Source organism: Setaria viridis, chromosome 2, assembly GCF_005286985.2.
Source record: "Setaria viridis chromosome 2, Setaria_viridis_v4.0, whole genome shotgun sequence".
Classification (NCBI taxonomy): domain Eukaryota; kingdom Viridiplantae; phylum Streptophyta; class Magnoliopsida; order Poales; family Poaceae; genus Setaria; species Setaria viridis.
In genome coordinates, this window is record NC_048264.2 from 18411824 (window position 1) to 18431557 (window position 19734).

The 19734-nt window shown below is 44.6% G+C and overlaps 1 pseudogene; it reads right to left on the minus strand.

Moving 5' to 3' along the window:
- Positions 1–14467: 14467 nt before the first annotated feature.
- LOC140221847 (uncharacterized) lies at positions 14468–17676 on the minus strand (annotated as a pseudogene).
- Between the last annotated feature and the right edge of the window lie 2058 nt (positions 17677–19734).

Consider the following 19734-nt stretch of genomic DNA (forward strand, 5'->3'; position numbering starts at 1 on the left):
TACGGTTAAGAGTTAACCTACAAAGGGATTCCGAATCACAGGATCGAGAAAGAGCGGTCGGCTTGAAGCTAGACCAAATATCGTGAGGCAAAAGGAATAGCATGTATATTATATTGTGATGGTTCGTCTGATATGATCTTCGTGTGCGTATAGGAGTTGGCACGTCTTGCTAGAGGCCGCTACCGACTATTGGGCCGAGTAGGAGTACTCGGGCCATGTCTATACGTATCCGAACCCATAGGGTCACACACTTAAGGGGCTGGAAGCCCAATTCGGATCAGATCCGAGTTGGATTAGGTTTAGAAGTACTAATGGGCCTTGGATCCAGAGGCCCATCAGGTACCTCTATAAATAGAGGGGTGCGGGCGCCCTAGGGTTTACACCTTTTGGCGAAACACACCTGCCGCGCCTCCCACGCCCTCGCCTGTTGCAACTCGCGGATCTAGCAGTCCGGCTTGCGACGCTTCCTCCCTGCACGTGTGGATACCTTGGAGGTGTTGCGCCTGCAGCACTTGGACGAGCCGCCGACGAGCCGCCGACGAGCCACGACGAGCCGACGACGAGCCGCGGCACCGGAGGCGATCTTGCTGCACGTGGACTAGCTGCTGAGGAGCTGCTGGACGTGATCGACTACGTACGACTACGTTGATTGACTACGTACGACTACGTGATCGTCTTCACTGCATCGACGCATATCTACATCTTCCGCACCAGTAGTGCGTCGAGTGGTAATCCCGTGATCCTTATACGGCAGTTCTTCCTGGTTATACGCGGTAGATTTTTGAATTGCGCTAGTGTAGCCTACCTCGTATCCCAACAGTGGTATCAGAGTCGTAGCTGCTTAGTTTTGGATTCGGGATGTGTGCATATGGAGATATGCGAGTTTTCCGTTTGATCTATGTCCTGTTTTCGTGCCCTTGCTGCAATGGTAGTGTAACGACATACTCCTACCGGTCGGTTTCCGCCATCGGAGTTAAGTGATACACGTAAATCCAGTTGCAGTGAGGGAAGATCAATATGATTGGTCAAATCGAAATCCAGGGTCATACGCCAGGCGCATTAGATGTGCAATAGTAGATGGGATCTACTGCCGGGGTCGGGATTTTTGCCGTATGCGTGTGCTTCGGTAAATCAGCCGTAACTTTTCGGTATGATCTTGGATCGGGGCAAATTTTATATGAAAATTGATCTACATAAAAAGTTACACAAGAAATTCAGCGGCTTTGCTGTTTTTGGTGAAATTAGATTTCCCAAATTCAGCTTGGAAGATGGAGTTTTGGGCCTCCAAAGTTTGGAACGTTAGAACGCCTAACTCTGTTTTGCAGGATGTATGTATCTTGTGATCAGTATGGCCCTTTGTGTATGTGATGCATGTGTGTAACTCATTCGTGACCTACGTGTCGCGTGTACGGCAACACGGCTGGAGCCATATGTGTTGTCTCTTTAATGTATTTAATGGTCTACGTACCAATCTGTGATGATCCAAGCAACTATGTAATCTTCATTACTAGCTTCTTTACTAGCTATTAGGCGTAATAGCATGTTCTAGTTCTTGAAGGACTCATCACCAGGAGGATGGTGCACATGGAACATGGAGATGTAGATTACCATGGTGAACAGGTTCTGTGGAGATGGAGATCACCATTAGAAAATGGGCCATACTGTGTCACAACTGTGTGAATGCTATTCTGTTTATGTTTTACTTTCTATATGCTGTGATGTTAGAAGTAGAACGATCCCTCACAAAGTTTAAGTTAGTATGTCCTCCCAACTAAAACTTGAACCGTCACATGTCTTGTACAATTAGTGGTGGGTATATGATATTAGGGTGCCACTAGTTTTTCTTGACTAGATGGGTTTGTGTCGGACACTTGCACGCATAAGGGTTGGTTTGCTTAACAAGGTTATCTTAACGGTTAAGGACCTTGGGGTATAAAGGTTGGGCGCCGAGACATGGAGATGTCACCCAACAACAGGAGTCATATGTGATATGATTAGCAAAAGTTGCTTACCGATCTACCTCGTTTGCTAGCGGTGATGCTAAAGCTCACTAGTAGACTTGTTAGTTGTGGATCCTGAATCACTAAGTTTCAATAGAGGGATATTGATTTTAGTGGGAGTAGATTCTGTTAAAATAGTTTAATGTAATTTGCTCTATCATGGATACGTTTGTCTTAGTGTATTTTGCATTACTTTTGTTGTAGATTAAATGGCACCTAGCAACACCACCACATCGTTTGCTTTGCGTTCGGTCCTTGAGAAGGACAAGTTGAATGGAACAAACTACTCGGATTGGATCCGTAACCTGAGAATTGTTCTCAGGGCCGATAAAAAGGAAGATGTTCTAGACACCCCACTACCACCAGTACCTGCTGATGATGCATCTGCTGCCGTTAAGGCTGCTTACAAGAAGGCATTTGATGCTAATCTTGAGGTAAGCTGCCTTATGCTTGCTTGCATGGAACCCGAGCTGCAGATGCAGTTCGAAACAAATCATGAGGCACACGATATGATCGTGGCGCTCAAGGACATGTTCCAGACACAGGCTAGGACCGAAAGGTTCAATGTGTCCAAAGCCTTTCTGGAGTGCAAGTTAGCAGAAGGCGCAGCAGTAGGACCACATGTAATCAAGATGGTTGGTTACACTCAGCGATTGGAGAAGCTGGGCTTCCCAATGGGCAAAGAGTTGGCCACTGACTTCATTCTTTCATCTCTTCCGCCTAGCTATGGGAACTTCATCTCGAACTACCATATGCATGGGACGGAGAAGGGTCTGAATGAACTGTGTGGTATGCTCAAGACAACAGAGGTAGACATTAAGAAAAGCGCTAGTACCAGCCATGTGATGGCTGTACAGAACAAGCCTACCTTCAAGAAGAAGGGCAATTCTTGGAAGAAGAAGGGTAAGGCTGGAGTGTCCAAGCCAAACCTAGCGCCCAAGGCTAAAGCTGGACCTGCTCCAGATAAAGAGTGCTTTTACTGTCATGAACTTGGTCACTGGAAGAGAAACTGCAAGCAGTACCTAGCTTCGTTGAAGAATGGCGGAAGTAAGAGTACTTCTACCTCAGGTACGCTTGTTGTTAATGTTATAGACAACATATTTCTCGCTGATACAATTATTAATTCTTGGGTATTTGATATCGGATCGGTTGCTCATATTTGCAATTCGATGCAGGGAATGACAAGAAGTAGAAGCGTGGAAAGAGGAGAAGTTGATTTCCGCGTGGGCAATAATGCAAGAGTTGCTGCGTTGACCATCGGGACGATGCAACTCCACCTCCCGTCAAAATTTCTACCGCGTATAACCAGGAAGAACTGCCGTATAAGGATCACGGGATTACCACTCGACGCACTACTGGTGCGGAAGATGACGATCACGTAGTCGTACGTAGTCGATCAGGTCACGTCCAGCAGCTCGTCCACGAGCAGCAAGATCGCCTCCGGTGCCGCGGCTCGTCGTCGGCTCGTCGTGGCTCGTCGGCGGCTCGTCGATGCCTCATCCAAGTGCTGCAGGCGCAACACCTCCAAGGTATCCACACGTGCAGGGAGGAAGCGTCGCAAGCCGGACTGCTAGATCCGCGAGTTGCAACAGGCGAGGGCGTGGGAGGCGCGGCAGGTGTGTTTCGCCAAAAAGGTGTAAACCCTAGGGCGCCCCCACCCCTCTATTTATAGAGGTTCCTGATGGGCCTCTGGGTCCGAGGCCCATTAGTACTTCTAAACCTAATCCAACTCGGATCAGATCCGATTTGGGCTTCCAGCCCCTTAAGTGTGTGACCCTATGGGTTCGGATACGTATAGACATGGCCCGAGTACTCCTACTCAGCCCAATAGTCGGTAGCGGCCTCTAGCAAGAAGTGCCAACTCCTATACGCACACGAAGATCATATCAGACGAACCATCACAACATAATATACATGCTATTCCCTTTGCCTCACGATATTTGGTCTAGCTACAAGCCGACCGCTCTTTCTCGATCCTGTGATCCGGAATCCCTTTGTAGGTTAACTCTTAACCGTACGTAGCATGGCCATGCATTTTCGGATCCGATCACTCGAGGGGCCCAGAGATATCACTCTCAATCAGAGAGGGGCAAATCCCATCTTGATTGACCATGTCTCATAGCATGCTTCTTGACAAACCCGAAAGCTACCTTTATAACTACCCTGTTACGGCGTAGCGTTTGATAGCCCCTAAGTAGGTCGATCCACATCTAGAATACATGCGACAATCTCAGGTCTAAGGACAAAGCGTATATGTTGTTTAAAGAGAGAACTACTTCTCGTGTTGGGTCAGTCCTAGCACATGTCTCCACATGTGTCCACATTATTAGTTCAACATCTCCATGTCCATGACTTGTGAAACATAGTCATCAACTAATACATGTGCTAGTCTAATATTCATGTGTGTCCTCACATGAACTCCGACTAGGGACAACTTTAGAATAACCATACAAGTAACGAGTTTCACATACAATTCACATAATTGCAAATCAATTCAAGTAGCCTTTAATGGATATTCAATGAACACAATATACAAATCATGGATACAAATGGAATATCATCATCTCTATGATTGCCTCTAGGGCATACCTCCAACAGTCTCCCACTTGCACTAGAGTCAATCTAGAAGGTACCTAATACCCATAGCTCTTACATGCGCATCATGCTTAGCCTGCGGGAGTGGTTTTGTCAACGGATCAGAAATGTTCAGATCCGTGTGTATTTTGCATATCTTGATCTCACCCCGGTTAACGAAGTCTCGAATGAGATGAAATCGCCGCATTACGTGTTTGTTCTTCTAGTGGTTCCTTGGCTCCTTTGCTTGCGAAATTGCCCCATTATTATCACAGTAGAGATTCAGTGGGCTGGACGCATTCGGGAACACACCAAGCTCAATGAGGAAATTCCTTATCCAAACACCTTCCTTCGCGGCTTCCGAAGCCGCGATGTACTCGGCTTCTGTCGTAGAATCGGCGACCGTCTCCTGCTTGGAACTCTTCCAACTAACAGCACCACCATTCAGCGTGAACACAAATCCTGATTGTGACTTTGAATCATCTCTGTCGGTTTGGAAACTAGCATCGGTGTAACCTGTTACAATGAGCTCCTCCTCACCTCCATAGACGAGGAACATATCTTTAGTCCTTCTCAAGTACTTAAGAATATTTTTCACCGGTGTCCAGTGAGTCTCACCTGGATCAGATTGGTGCCTGCTTGTCATACTTAGCGCATATGAAACATCTGGGCGAGTACTTATCATTGCATACATGATAGATCCAATAGCCGAGGCATATGGCACTCTACTCATGCGATCCCGCTCATCAGCAGTCGAAGGACACTGAGTCATGCTGAGATGTATGCCATGTGACATAGGGAAGAACCCTTTCTTTGCCTCTTCCATGCTGAACCGCTTCAACACTTTGTCAATGTAAGTATCTTGGCTTAAACCTATAAGCCTTCTCGATCTATCTCTATAGATCTTAATGCCCAGAATACATGTCGCTTCCCCTAAGTCCTTCATCGAAAAACAATTTTTCAGTGAAGTCTTTACGGACTCAAGCATAGAAATGTTATTTCCAATCAGTAATATGTCATCCACATATAAGATTAGAAATACTACAGAGCTCCCACTAACCTTCTTGTAAACACAAGACTCTTCTTCGTTCTTGGTGAAGTCAAACCCTTTGACCACTTCATCAAAACGAATGTTCCAACTCCTAGATGCTTGCTTCAATCCATAAATGGATCTCTGAAGCTTGCATACCTTTCCAGCATTTTTCGGATCGACAAAACCCTCGGGCTGTATCATATACACGTCCTCAGTTAGGTTTCCATTCAGGAAAGCTGTCTTGACATCCATCTGCCATATCTCATAATCGAAATATGCATCTATAGCTAGAATAATCCGAATGGACTTAAGCATCACTACGGGCAAGAAGGTCTCGTCGTAGTCAAATCCTTGAACTTGTCGAAAACCTTTTGCGACAAGTTGTGCTTTATAGATGTGAACATTTCCATCCATGTCCTTTTTCTTCTTATAGATCCACTTGCACTCTATGGCTTTAACACCATCAGGCAGGTCAACCAAGTTCCAAACTTGATTGTCTCCCATGGACTCTATTTCGGATTGCATGGCATTCTGCCATTTTTCGAAGTCTGGGTCCATCATTGCTTCTGCATATGTCGCAGGCTCATCATTGTCCAACAATAATATTTCCCGCATTTCGCGGAGCCTTGCCGACCTTCGTGGTTGTGGCGGTGCTTCTCTTGCCATGGGTATCTCAACTTGTTCTGCTACGTTAGCATCACTCATTGATTGTTGCCCGATTGGCTCATCTTGAACTTCTTCAAGATGCACTGTCTTTCCACTCTTTTCTCCTTTGAGAAACTCTTTCTCTAGGAAAACCCCATTCCGAGCGACAAACACTTTGCCTTCTGATCGGTTGTAGAAATAATATCCCAAAGTTTCCTTTGGATATCCCACGAAAATGCACTTATCCAACTTGGGTGTGATCTTGTCCGACTGAAGTCGCTTGACAAACACTTCACATCCCCAAATCTTTAGAAAAGACAAACACTTCATATGGACTGGAAAGGTTTCTAGTTTGTCTTTTCTAAAGATTTGGGGATGTGAAGTGTTTGTCAAGCAACTTCAGTCGGACAAGATCACACCCAAGTCGGATAAGTGCATTTTCGTGGGATATCCAAAGGAAACTTTGGGATATTATTTCTATAACCGATCAGAAGGCAAAGTGTTTGTCGCTCGGAACGGGGTTTTCCTAGAGAAAGAGTTTCTCAAAGGAGAAAAGAGTGGAAAGACAGTGCATCTTGAAGAAGTTCAAGATGAGCCGATCGGGCAAGAATCAATGAGTGATGCTAACGTAGCAGAACAAGTTGAGATACCCATGGCAAGAGAAGCACCGCCACAACCACGAAGGTCGGCAAGGCTCCGCGAAATGCGGGAAATATTATTGTTGGACAATGATGAGCCTGCGACATATGCAGAAGCAATGATGGACCCAGACTCCGAAAAATGGCAGAGTGTCATGCAATCCGAAATAGAGTCCATGGGAGACAATCAAGTTTGGAGCTTGGTTGACCCGCCTGATGGTGTTAAAGCCATAGAGTGCAAGTGGATCTATAAGAAGAAAAAGGACATGGATGGAAATGTTCACATCTATAAAGCACGACTTGTCGCAAAAGGTTTTCGACAAGTTCAAGGAGTTGACTACGACGAGACCTTCTCGCCCGTAGTGATGCTTAAGTCCATTCGGATTATTCTAGCTATAGCTGCATATTCGATTATGAGATATGGCAGATGGATGTCAAGACAGCTTTCCTGAATGGAAACCTAACTGAGGACGTGTATATGATACAGCCCGAGGGTTTTGTCGATCCGAAAAATGCTGGAAAGATATGCAAGCTTCAGAGATCCATTTATGGATTGAAGCAAGCATCTAGGAGTTGGAACATTCATTTTGATGAAGTGGTCAAAGGGTTTGACTTCACCAAGAACGAAGAAGAGTCTTGTGTTTACAAGAAGGTTAGTGGGAGCTCTGTAGTATTTCTAATCTTATATGTGGATGACATATTACTGATTGGAAATAACATTCCTATGCTTGAGTCCGTAAAGACTTCACTGAAAAATAGTTTTTCGATGAAGGACTTAGGGGAAGCGACATATATTCTGGGCATTAAGATCTATAGAGATAGATCGAGAAGGCTTATAGGTTTAAGCCAAGATACTTACATTGACAAAGTGTTGAAGCGGTTCAGCATGGAAGAGGCAAAGAAAGGGTTCTTGCCTATGTCACATGGCATACATCTCAGCAAGACTCAGTGTCCTTCGACTGCTGATGAGCGGGATCGCATGAGTAGAGTGCCATATGCCTCGGCTATTGGATCTATCATGTATGCAATGATAAGTACTCGCCCAGATGTTTCATATGCGCTAAGTATGACAAGCAGACACCAATCTGATCCAGGTGAGAGTCACTGGACAGCGGTGAAAAACATTCTTAAGTACTTGAGAAGGACTAAAGATATGTTCCTCGTCTATGGAGGTGAGGAGGAGCTCGTTGTAACAGGTTACACCGATGCTAGTTTCCAAACCGACAGAGATGATTCAAAGTCACAATCAGGATTTGTGTTCACACTGAATGGTGGTGCTGTTAGTTGGAAGAGTTCCAAGCAGGAGACGGTGGCCGATTCTACGACAGAAGCCGAGTACATCGCGGGTTCGGAAGCTGCGAAGGAAGGTGTTTGGATAAGGAATTTCCTCATTGAGCTTGGTGTGTTCCCGAATGCGTCTAGCCCATTGAATCTCTACTGTGATAATAATGGGGCAATTGCGCAAGCAAAGGAGCCAAGGAACCACCAGAAGAACAAACACGTAATGCGGCGATTTCATCTCATTCGAGACTTCATTAACCGGGGTGAGATCAAGATATGCAAAATACACACGGATCTGAACATTTCTAATCCGTTGACAAAACCACTCCCGCAGGCTAAGCATGATGCGCATGTAAGAGCTATGGGTATTAGGTACCTTCTAGATTGACTCTAGTGCAAGTGGGAGACTGTTGGAGGTATGCCCTAGAGCCAATCATAGAGATGATGATATTCCATTTGTATCCATGATTTGTATGTTGTGTTCATTGAATATCCATTGAAGGCTACTTGAATTGATTTGCAATTATGTGAATTGTATGTGAAACTCTTTACTTGTATGGTTATTCTAAAGCTGTCCCTAGTCGGAGTTCATGTGAGGACACACATGAATATTAGACTAGCACATGTATTAGTTGATGACTATGTTTCACAAGTCATGGACATGGAGATGTTGAACTAATAATGTGGACACATGTGGAGACATGTGTTAGGACTGACCCAACATGAGAAGTAGTTCTCTCTTTAAACAACATATACGCTTTGTCCTTAGACCTTAGATTGTCACATGTATTCTAGATGTGGATCGACCTACTTAGGGGCTATCAAACGCTACGCCGTAACAGGGTAGTTATAAAGGTAGCTTTCGGGTTTGTCAAGAAGCATGCTATGAGACATGGTCAATCAAGATGGGATTTGCCCCTCTCTGATTGAGAGTGATATCTCTGGGCCCCTCGAGTGATCGGATCTGAAAATGCATGGCCATGCTACGTACGGTTAAGAGTTAACCTACAAAGGGATTCCGAATCACAGGATCGAGAAAGAGCGGTCGGCTTGAAGCTAGACCAAATATCGTGAGGCAAAAGGAATAGCATGTATATTATGTTGTTATGGTTCGTCTGATATGATCTTCGTGTGCGTATAGGAGTTGGCACGTCTTGCTAGAGGCCGCTACCGACTATTGGGCCGAGTAGGAGTACTCGGGCCATGTCTATACGTATCCGAACCCATAGGGTCACACACTTAAGGGGCTGGAAGCCCAATTCGGATCAGATCCGAGTTGGATTAGGTTTAGAAGTACTAATGGGCCTCGGATCCAGAGGCCCGTCAGGAACCTCTATAAATAGAGGGGTGGGGGCGCCCTAGGGTTTACACCTTTTGGCGAAACACACCTGCCGCGCCTCCCACGCCCTCGCCTGTTGCAACTCGCGGATCTAGCAGTCCGGCTTGCGACGCTTCCTCCCTGCACGTGTGGATACCTTGGAGGTGTTGCGCCTGCAGCACTTGGACGAGCCGCCGATGAGCCGCCGACGAGCCGACGACGAGCCGCGGCACCGGAGGCGATCTTGCTGCACGTGGACGAGCTGCTGAGGAGCTGCTGGACGTGATCGACTACGTACGACTACGTTGATCGACTACGTACGACTACGTGATCATCTTCACTGCATCGACGCATATCTACATCTTCCGCACCAGTAGTGCGTCGAGTGGTAATCCCGTGATCCTTATACGGCAGTTCTTCCTGGTTATACGCGGTAGATTTTTGAATTGCGCTAGTGTAGCCTACCTCGTATCCCAACACTTGTTGTGCTACATCTAGGGACACGTCTTAACCTGCAACTGTAACTTGTACTTTGGATACTTATTGAACTTTGCTAATCTGCTTCGGCTATTGTTTTTCCTTGCTACCATATTGTGCCTGCCCAAAGCTCCACGTATACTTCTGTTAGCACAGGTTCACCTTGCAACTGTTACACCCAAGCTTGACAACAGATTGTACCACCCTATTGGCTTTGGTTAGAACACTTGCAAGACAGTGGTAAGCCGTTTGAGATATTGCTTTCCACTTTCACCACCACCCATTAGTTGCTAGTTGATAGGGAAAATACTTTTGTGTTGTCTTTTGCTGTCTTCTAACCATGTCAGGGAAAGGGAAAGGAGTCGAGTCCCCTTCGAACTTCAATGAGTGTGTGTCCAAGGATGAGCTTACGAAGCTTCTTGCTGACCAGCGCACCTACATCAATGGGAAGTTTGATGACTTGATGCGCAACATTAACATTCTGGTTACCCGGACTGAACATGTTGAGCAACGACCTACCCTAGTGCCGGCACACCGACCCACCCCTCATGATGATGATCTGGAGGATGATGATGACGCTGATCTTAATAATGATGCACGTGACATGGACCGTCTTCAGCGTAATCATCGTGGTATGGCAGGTAATAATCATCACTGTGATAATAATGATCCTTTTGCTAAAACTAATTTTACCATGATTCCTTTTGCTGGTAATGCTGATCCTGAGGCTTATTTAGATTGGGAACTTGCTATTGAACAAAAATTTAATTCTCATTTAGCTCCTGCTGAGCATAGAGTTAGGCTTGCTACTAGTGAGTTTACTGGTTTTGCTCTCTTTTGGTGTCGATCTTTGCAATAATACTAATGCCAATGCTGTACCTCAAACTTGCAATGTTTTAAAACAATGTATGAAATCTCATTTTGTTCCTCCTTATTACCAACGTGATTTGCATATGAAACTACAAACTTTAAAACAAGGTGAAAAAGGAGTAGAAGAATATTATTAGAAATTGCTCATTGGTCTAGCACGTTGTGATATACATGAGGATGTTGAAGATACTTGTGCAAGATTCTTTAGTGGTTTGAATCGTGATATATAGGATATTCTTGATTACACAGATTTGAACAGGTTCAACCAATTATATCATCTTGCTCTTAAAGCTGAAAGAGAAGTATAGGGACATTGTCAACAACACACTTTTAGGTCCAACCCTGGACGATCTTTTCCACAGCAGTGTTCCGACTTCGACAAGCCCAAGGCTTCTGTTGCCCAGTCACCAGCGACACCGTCTGCTACTACACATGCTTCTGAGGTGAGCAATTTGTCTCCTGTGCAGTCCCAACCGCAGAAGAAAGTTGTGGCCCCTGGTGCGTCATTAAACAACTCCAACAAAATTGTGTGGCACCGCTGCAAGGGCATTGGACATGTTATGAAGGATTGCCCAAATTGTCATGCTTACATAGCCACCACTAATGGAATAGGATATGTAAGTACTAGTGATGTTGAAGATGGATTGGTTCTTGCTACTAACATTGTTGCAGATGAAGCGAATATCGAGGAGAAGGTTGCCATTGGTTCTCTGGCTGCCTCGGCGGGTTATGAGAGCCTTCTTGCGCAGCGGGTGTTGACTTCCCAACTGGGACATGAGGAAGAGAAGTTCCAACACCACAATTTGTTCCACATGTTTCTGATATGAACCCGCTAGGGTTGATTCCCGATCTTTCGATGAGAGAGGCGTGGATAACTCGATTGTTGGATGGAGACGACGTTCACGGCCCGACTACAGCCTTCCAAGCTGCGCCTTAGCAACCGATACACCACCTCCAATGGCTGCCGCGATCTTGTGGAGCGCGTCACCCGGCCACTAGGGCACTCGTCCTGCAAGCAATCGAAGAACTAGCAAGAACAAATATAACAAGTACTGAATTTACTAGATGAATATGAAGGTTTCCAACTGAATCTCAATAAAGTGGGGTTCCGAAGACAGCAAGACGGGCGGCTGATCCAGCACGCGCGCTTACAGGCAAGTAGCGAGAGCTAAACTTGATCTAAACAAAACCCAATCTGTTTGTGGCGGCTCTAATCCTTATTAATGCCTAGGAGGACGACCAGGAGGGTGTTGGGGTCGTGCCCCAACTCTAGGACATGTCCCTAATGGACCCAACTTGATACACGGCCCATTGGGCCAAAATAAGGTGACGCAGCACCAGAAAACCGATCGGTAGTAAATTGGTCATTGCGACCTCCTAGGACCAGATATAGACTTGAGTCCAGATCCATATGAAAATAGACTTCATAACAAATCCGTGAAGTACTTGAACGCCCCAATCCGTGTCCGTATGCGACCGTGGTGACCATCACAAGTTGGTACTGTCCTGGAGTCCGAATCCAGCCTGCGCGAGTCCGTTTCCCTTTCGGTCTTCTCCATGATTCCTAACCAAAACAAGAGTGCACGTGTCTCCATGGTCTAAATAGGATGGACAGGAACTCAAGAGTGAACTTACTTGATGATTAAGTTGACGAGCACGGGCGCGAGTTATCGGACCAGAAACTGGTACTTGTGTAGGTGTGGATGTAACGTTGGTGTTGATGTCCTCATCATCCTCCCCTTCTTGCATTTGAGTCGTCCTCGACTCAAGCTCTTCTTCTTCTCCCAAATATGGCTTCAAATCTGTAATGTTAAATGTGGGACTAACCCCAAAATCGGCAGGCAGATCGAGCTTATATGCATTATCATTAACTTTCTCCAAGACTTTAAAGGGTCCATCAGCCCGAGGCATCAATTTAGACTTTCGCAATTCAGGAAACCTATCCTTTCTCAAGTGCAACCAAACTAAGTCACCAGGTTCAAATATTAGTTCCTTTCTACCTTTATCACCGGCAAACTTATATTTAGCATTCATACGCTCTATGTTTTCTTTAGTTGTTTCATGCAGTTTTAACATCAATTCAGCACGCTTAGTAGCATCAAAATTTAATTTTTCAGAAGATGGCAAAGGCATCAAATCAATAGGAGCACGAGGCAAGAAACCATATACAATCTAAAATGGGCACATCTTTGTAGTAGAATGCAGCGAACGATTATAAGCAAATTCAATGTGAGGCAAACAATCTTCCCACATCTTAATGTTCTTTTTTAAAACAGCCCGTAACATAGTAGACAAAGTTCTATTGACAACTTCAGTTTGACCATCAGTTTGGGGATGACATGTAGTAGAAAATAAAAGCTTAGTTCCTAGTTTTCCCCATAAAGTCTTCCAAAAATGACTAAGAAATTTAGCATCACGATCAGAAACAATGGTGTTGGGCACACCATGCAAACGAACAATTTCTCGAAAGAACAAATCAGCAACATGGGTAGCATCATCAGTTTTATGACATGGTATGAAATAAGCCATTTTAGAAAATCTATCAACAACCACAAACACACTATCACGGCCCTTCCTAGTCCTTGGCAAACCCAACACAAAATCCATAGAAATATCTTCCCAAGGAGCACTAGGAACAGGTAGAGGCAAATACAAACCGTGTGGATTTAATCGTGACTTAGCCTTTTGGCAAGTCGTGCAACGAGCAACAAACCTCTCCACATCTCTTCTCATCTTTGGCCAAAAGAAATGACCAGCAAGGACGTCCTCCGTTTTCTTCACTCCAAAATGCCCCATCAAGCCACCTCCATGCGCTTCCTGTAGCAATAACAAACGAACGGAGCTAGCTGGAATGCATAGCTTGTTAGCTCTAAACACAAACCCATCACTAACGATGAATTTGTTCCATCCTTTTCCATCTTTGCAATGCAGCAACACATCTTTAAAATCAGCATCATTAACATATTGGTCTTTAATTGTTTCTAATCCAAAGATTTTGTAATCAAGTTGATTCAGCAAAGTATATCTCCTAGACAAAGCATCAGCAATAACATTCTCTTTCCCTTTCTTGTGCTTAATAACATAAGGAAAAGATTCAATAAATTCAACCCACTTAGCATGTCTACGGTTCAGATGTCCTTGACTACGAATATGTTTCAAAGATTCATGATCAGAATGAATAACAAATTCTTTGGGCCACAAATAATGCTGCCATGTTTCTAATGTGCGAACAAGAGCATACAATTCCTTATCATAAGTAGAATAATTCAGAACAGGCCCGCTCAATTTTTCACTAAAATATGCAACAGGTTTGCCTTCTTGTAACAAAACACCACCCAATCCAATTCCACTAGCATCACATTCAAGCTCAAAAGTCTTATTAAAATCAGGGAGTTGGAGGAGGGGTGCATGTGTCAACTTATCTTTCAGCATGTTGAAGGAGTTTTCTTGTACTTTGCCCCAACTAAAAGGCACTCCCTTCTTCGTGAGCTCATTCAATGGTGCAGCAATGGTGCTGAAGTCCTTCACAAAACGGCGATAGAAACCAGCAAGTCCTAGGAAACTCCGCACTTGCGTGATAGTCTTCGGTACAGGCCATCCCTGTATAGCTTGTACCTTAGCTTGATCAACCTCAATTCCCTGTGGAGTCACAACATAACCAAGAAAAGACACTCGATCGGTGCAAAAGGTGCACTTCTCAAGGTTACCAAATAAAACGCGCATCTCGTAAAGCATTAAAAACAGCACGTAAGTGATCAAGGTGGTCATCCATAGATTTGCTATAAATCAATATATCATCAAAATAGACCACAACAAATTTTCCAATGAAAGCACGAAGAACCTCGTTCATTAATCTCATGAAAGTACTAGGTGCATTAGTTAACCCAAAAGGCATGACTAACCACTCATATAAACCAAATTTAGTTTTAAAAGCAGTTTTCCATTCATCTCCTAATTTCATACGAATCTGGTGGTACCCACTACGCAAATCAACTTTGGAAAACACAACAGCACCACTAAGTTCATCAAGCATGTCATCCAATCGTGGAATAGGGTGTCGATATCGAATGGTGATATTATTGATAGCTCTACAATCAACACACATACGCCATGTTCCATCTTTCTTAGGCACTAAAATAACCGGAACAGCACAAGGACTAAGAGACTCACGCACATAACCTTTGTCGAGTAGTTCTTGCACTTGTCGCTGAATTTCTTTTGTTTCTTCCGGATTTGTCCTGTATGGCGCACGGTTTGGCAAAGATGCACCAGGAATAAGATCAATTTGGTGCTCAATCCCTCGTATCGGTGGCAGCCCCGCTGGGATCTCACTTGGAAACACATCAGCATACTCCTGCAAAATGTTAGCAACAACAGGAGGCAAAGAATGTTGCATGTCGTGAACCGAAATCAAAGCATCCTTGCATACCAAAGCATAGGCAACAGAAGTGGAAGCAACCAATTCATTAATATCAGATTTAGTAGCAAGCAAGCAATGTCCTTTCAATCTGATCTCATCTTTCTTACTACTAACAGATTTGACATTTTTTTCGCTCTCGGTTTTAGTTTTCTTAGCTTTAGCAACATCATCACGTACAATAGCTTCAGGAGACATAGGAAGCAAAACAATTTTCTTATCATGGTGTATGAGAGAATACTGATTTGATCTACCATGATGCATACAATCCGTATCAAATTGCCATGGTCTACCTAGCAGAATATGACAAGCTTCCATAGGCACAACATCACATTCAACAACGTCATGATATGATCCAATAGCAAAATTAATTCGCACCAGTCTCGTTACCTTAACCTTACCGCTATTGTTGAGCCATCGAATATGATATGGATGTGGGTGCGGTTTGGTTGCAAGTGCAAGCTTCTCCACCATATCGCTGCTAGCCAAGTTGTTGCAGCTACCTCCATCAATTATCAAACGGCACGAACGCTCTTTAATGACACACTTTGTTTGGAACAGTGTATGCCGCTGATTTTGCTCCGCCTTCTCCATTTGTGCGCTAAGCACACGCTGCACAATGAGGCTCTCATAATGATCTGCATCCTCTGCACCAATCTCTTCTTCTAGTTGTTCCTCACTACCTGCATGGTCAGTAGCAAGCAAACCAAGTGTATCTTCATCAAAATCACTAGCAGAGGAATACCCACCATCTTCTTTGACAACCAAAACACGCTTGCTAGGACAGTCACGCTGCACGTGTCCAAAGCCCTTGCATCGATGGCTGAACATCTCTTGTTCTACCCGTGGATGCAACCGAAGCGGTACTAGTGGCTGGTTTCTGGGCAGTCTTGGTTGCTGAATTTGTCGGAGGAGCACGTTGCTTGTCGCTGGACAGAGATGGTGGTGCCGGCCGACTCGGAGAGTGAGCGGGTGGAGGTGCACGTCCGGTCAAAGAAGTAGTCGTACGCGGCTGCCATGATGTAGATTTTCCTGCAGAAATATTAGTCTTGGTACTAGCACGTCGCCCCTGCACTTCCCTTTCAGCTTTACAAGCAAGATGAAACAAACGGGTTACGTTAGTATAATCTTTATAAGCAAGGATGTCCTGAATTTCACGGTTTAAACCACCCAAAAATCTAGCCATAGCAAGTTCCTCACCCTCCTCTAAGTTACAACGCAGCATACCCATTTGTAACTCCTGATAATATTCTTCTACACTTTTAGCACCCTGTCTCAATTGTTGCAACCTATTTAAAAGATCACGTGCATAGTAAGAAGGAACAAATCTAGCTCGCATGACCCGTTTCAAAGCATCCCATGTTTGTGGCATGTTATTAGGATTTTTCTTGCCATGTTCTATCCACCAAATAGAAGCAAAATCAGTGAACTCACTAGTAGCAGCCCTAACACGTGTATTTTCAGGAAACTCATGACATGCAAACTTTTGATCAACAGCAATTTCCCAAGTAATATACGCATCAGGATCATATTTACCATCAAAAGGAGGTATCTTAAATTTTATCTTACTGAAAGCATCATCATTATTATGTACCTCGCGTCGTCGATAACCACCCATACCTCTGCGATTATTGCGTAGTCGTTGGCGATCATGAGCATCTGGGTCATCTTGTTCAGTATCAGCATCCCAATTGTCCTCGACACGCTCATCCTTGTTGTTATCTCCATCATGTCCATTAGTGTTTTTGGCGTGCATCTCATCAAAGCGCCTCAAAATAGCAGCAAGGCTTTTGTCAATACGAGCGACTGACGTCTCCAGCCCTGTAAGCTTGGTGTTGGTGGCAAGCTGCGTGGCCTCCAACTGCCCAATCTTCTCATTCGTCACCTGCAAATCATCATCGAGCCCCTCGACGTGCCCCTTCACTAGCTTTTCAAAATGTTGTATGATGCCCTTGGTGCGGGGAGAATGTGGCATATTTTGACTATCCTCTGATCCTGTCATGGTTAGACAAACAAAGGCAACAAGAAAACAGGTGAAGAAATAAAAACCCTACAGCTATTAGGATGTAGCTACTGCAAGGCGCTCACTCTCAACCCGTTACACAAGCTCTTACCAATTCTTACCTTGCTCAACAGGAGGGACGGCTACCAACAAGTCTGCAACCGTGGAATGAAGTGTATCGGTGCCGCAACAACAGGACCTGTCAAGCTGTAGTCGAAATATATGGAGCTATAGGTGGGCTGAAGCAAGGAAGTACTAGAACCACGTTAGTTGCAAGCAAATTGAACAAACGCTCAACGACGTTATTGTGCTGGTCCTAGGCTAGTACGTGCTAGAGACGCGAGCCTGGACACAAACGAAGTCACTAAGCTGCAGCAAGGAAGGATCACAAGGAGAGGAAAAACAACAAAAGAAAAACCCTTCTCTTCTTTCTTTCTTTCTTTCTTTCTGTTTTTTTTTCTTTCTTTCTTTCAAGTAGCACAGAGCTCAAATTTTGCAACAAGAGATAACAAGCTACTTACAAAAATTAAATATTTCCTTGGAAAGGGTGATTCAGTAGCAAAGTCGAAGAAGTGGCTGTTTTGCAAATCCAGCAGATATGCAAATCTCCAGGGTGATTCCGAAGTGCTCAAAAAGAATTTGGGACCAAGGACAGATCCGTTGGAAAGAGGATAAGTTCAGGTTTCCAGATTGTATTCAAACTCCTTATTCGGACTCCTAACAAAGGAAATATGGTGCTTTTCTTCTCAAGATGAAACAGGACTCCGAAACGAATTCTGATTTGAACTTGTGGGATTTTCTTTTTTGGAGATGGAAGTATGGACGTGGATGAAAGCTCCAAGGATGTGATTTGGTTAATAGTGGTAAACAAAACAAAGGAATTTGGAAAAATCCAATCTGATCTGTGGAGAGAAACAAATAAACTCGAATCTGCGATAGTGACACAAACGTGACAAGAACTCGAAACTCTAAACGACTAGACGCTAAGACCAGCAACTTGACACGACGATGCAACCGTTAATTCAATAAGCCCTAACTAAGCAGTAATAGTAAAAGGCTCAAAGGGTTTTTTGGGATTATGGAGAACTAAGCTACTAATTTTTTTTTGGCCTTTTCTGGACTATAGGAAATTAAAAACAGCAAAGAACTAGAAGTCTCTCACCGATAAACCTTGCTCTGATTACCAACTGATATGAACCCGCTAGGGTTGATTCCCGATCTTTCGATGAGAGAGGCGTGGATAACTCGATTGTTGGATGGAGACGACGTTCACGGCCCGACTACAGCCTTCCAAGCTGCGCCTTAGCAACCGATAACACCACCTCCAATGGCTGCCGCGATCTTGTGGAGCGCGTCACCCGGCCACTAGGGCACTCGTCCTGCAAGCAATCGAAGAACTAGCAAGAACAAATATAACAAGTACTGAATTTACTAGATGAATATGAAGGTTTCCAACTGAATCTCAATAAAGTGGGGTTCCGAAGACAGCAAGACGGGCGGCTGATCCAGCACGCGCGCTTACAGGCAAGTAGCGAGAGCTAAACTTGATCTAAACAAAACCCAATCTGTTTGTGGCGGCTCTAATCCTTATTAATGCCTAGGAGGACGACCAGGAGGGTGTTGGGGTCGTGCCCCAACCCTAGGACATGTCCCTAATGGACCCAACTTGATACACGGCCCATTGGGCCAAAATAAGGTGACGCAGCACCAGAAAACCGATCGGTAGTAAATTGGTCATTGCGACCGCCTAGGACCAGATATAGACTTGAGTCCAGATCCATATGAAAATAGACTTCATAACAAATCCGTGAAGTACTTGAACGCCCCAATCCGTGTCCGTATGCGACCGTGGTGACCATCACAAGTTGGTACTGTCCTGGAGTCCGAATCTAGCCTGCGCGAGTCCGTTTCCCTTTCGGTCTTCTCCATGATTCCTAACCAAAACAAGAGTGCACGTGTCTCCATGGTCTAAATAGGATGGACAGGAACTCAAGAGTGAACTTACTTGATGATTAAGTTGACGAGCACGGGCGCGAGTTATCGGACCAGAAACTGGTACTTGTGTAGGTGTGGATGTAACGTTGGTGTTGATGTCCTCATCAGTTTCTCATCGTCAAGGATCGCCGTGTTCTCACCATTATTGATAGTGGGAGTTGCAACAACATGGTGAGTTCAGATTTGGTCGAGAAACTTGGTTTGACCACACGTGCACACCTGCATCCATACCACCTACAATGGTTCAACAAGTGGTAAGACAAATGTAACAAGATCCGCGCGTGCATTTTTCTATTGGCTCATATAATGACTATGCTGATTTTGATGTTGTACCTATGCAAGCATGCTCTCTTTTGTTAGGCCGCCCATGGGAATTTGATGTTGATGCTTTACACCATGGCAGAACTAATAAATATACTTTTATGCATCAAAATAAGAATATTACTTTCCTTCCTTTATCTTCTACGGATATTAGGAAACATCA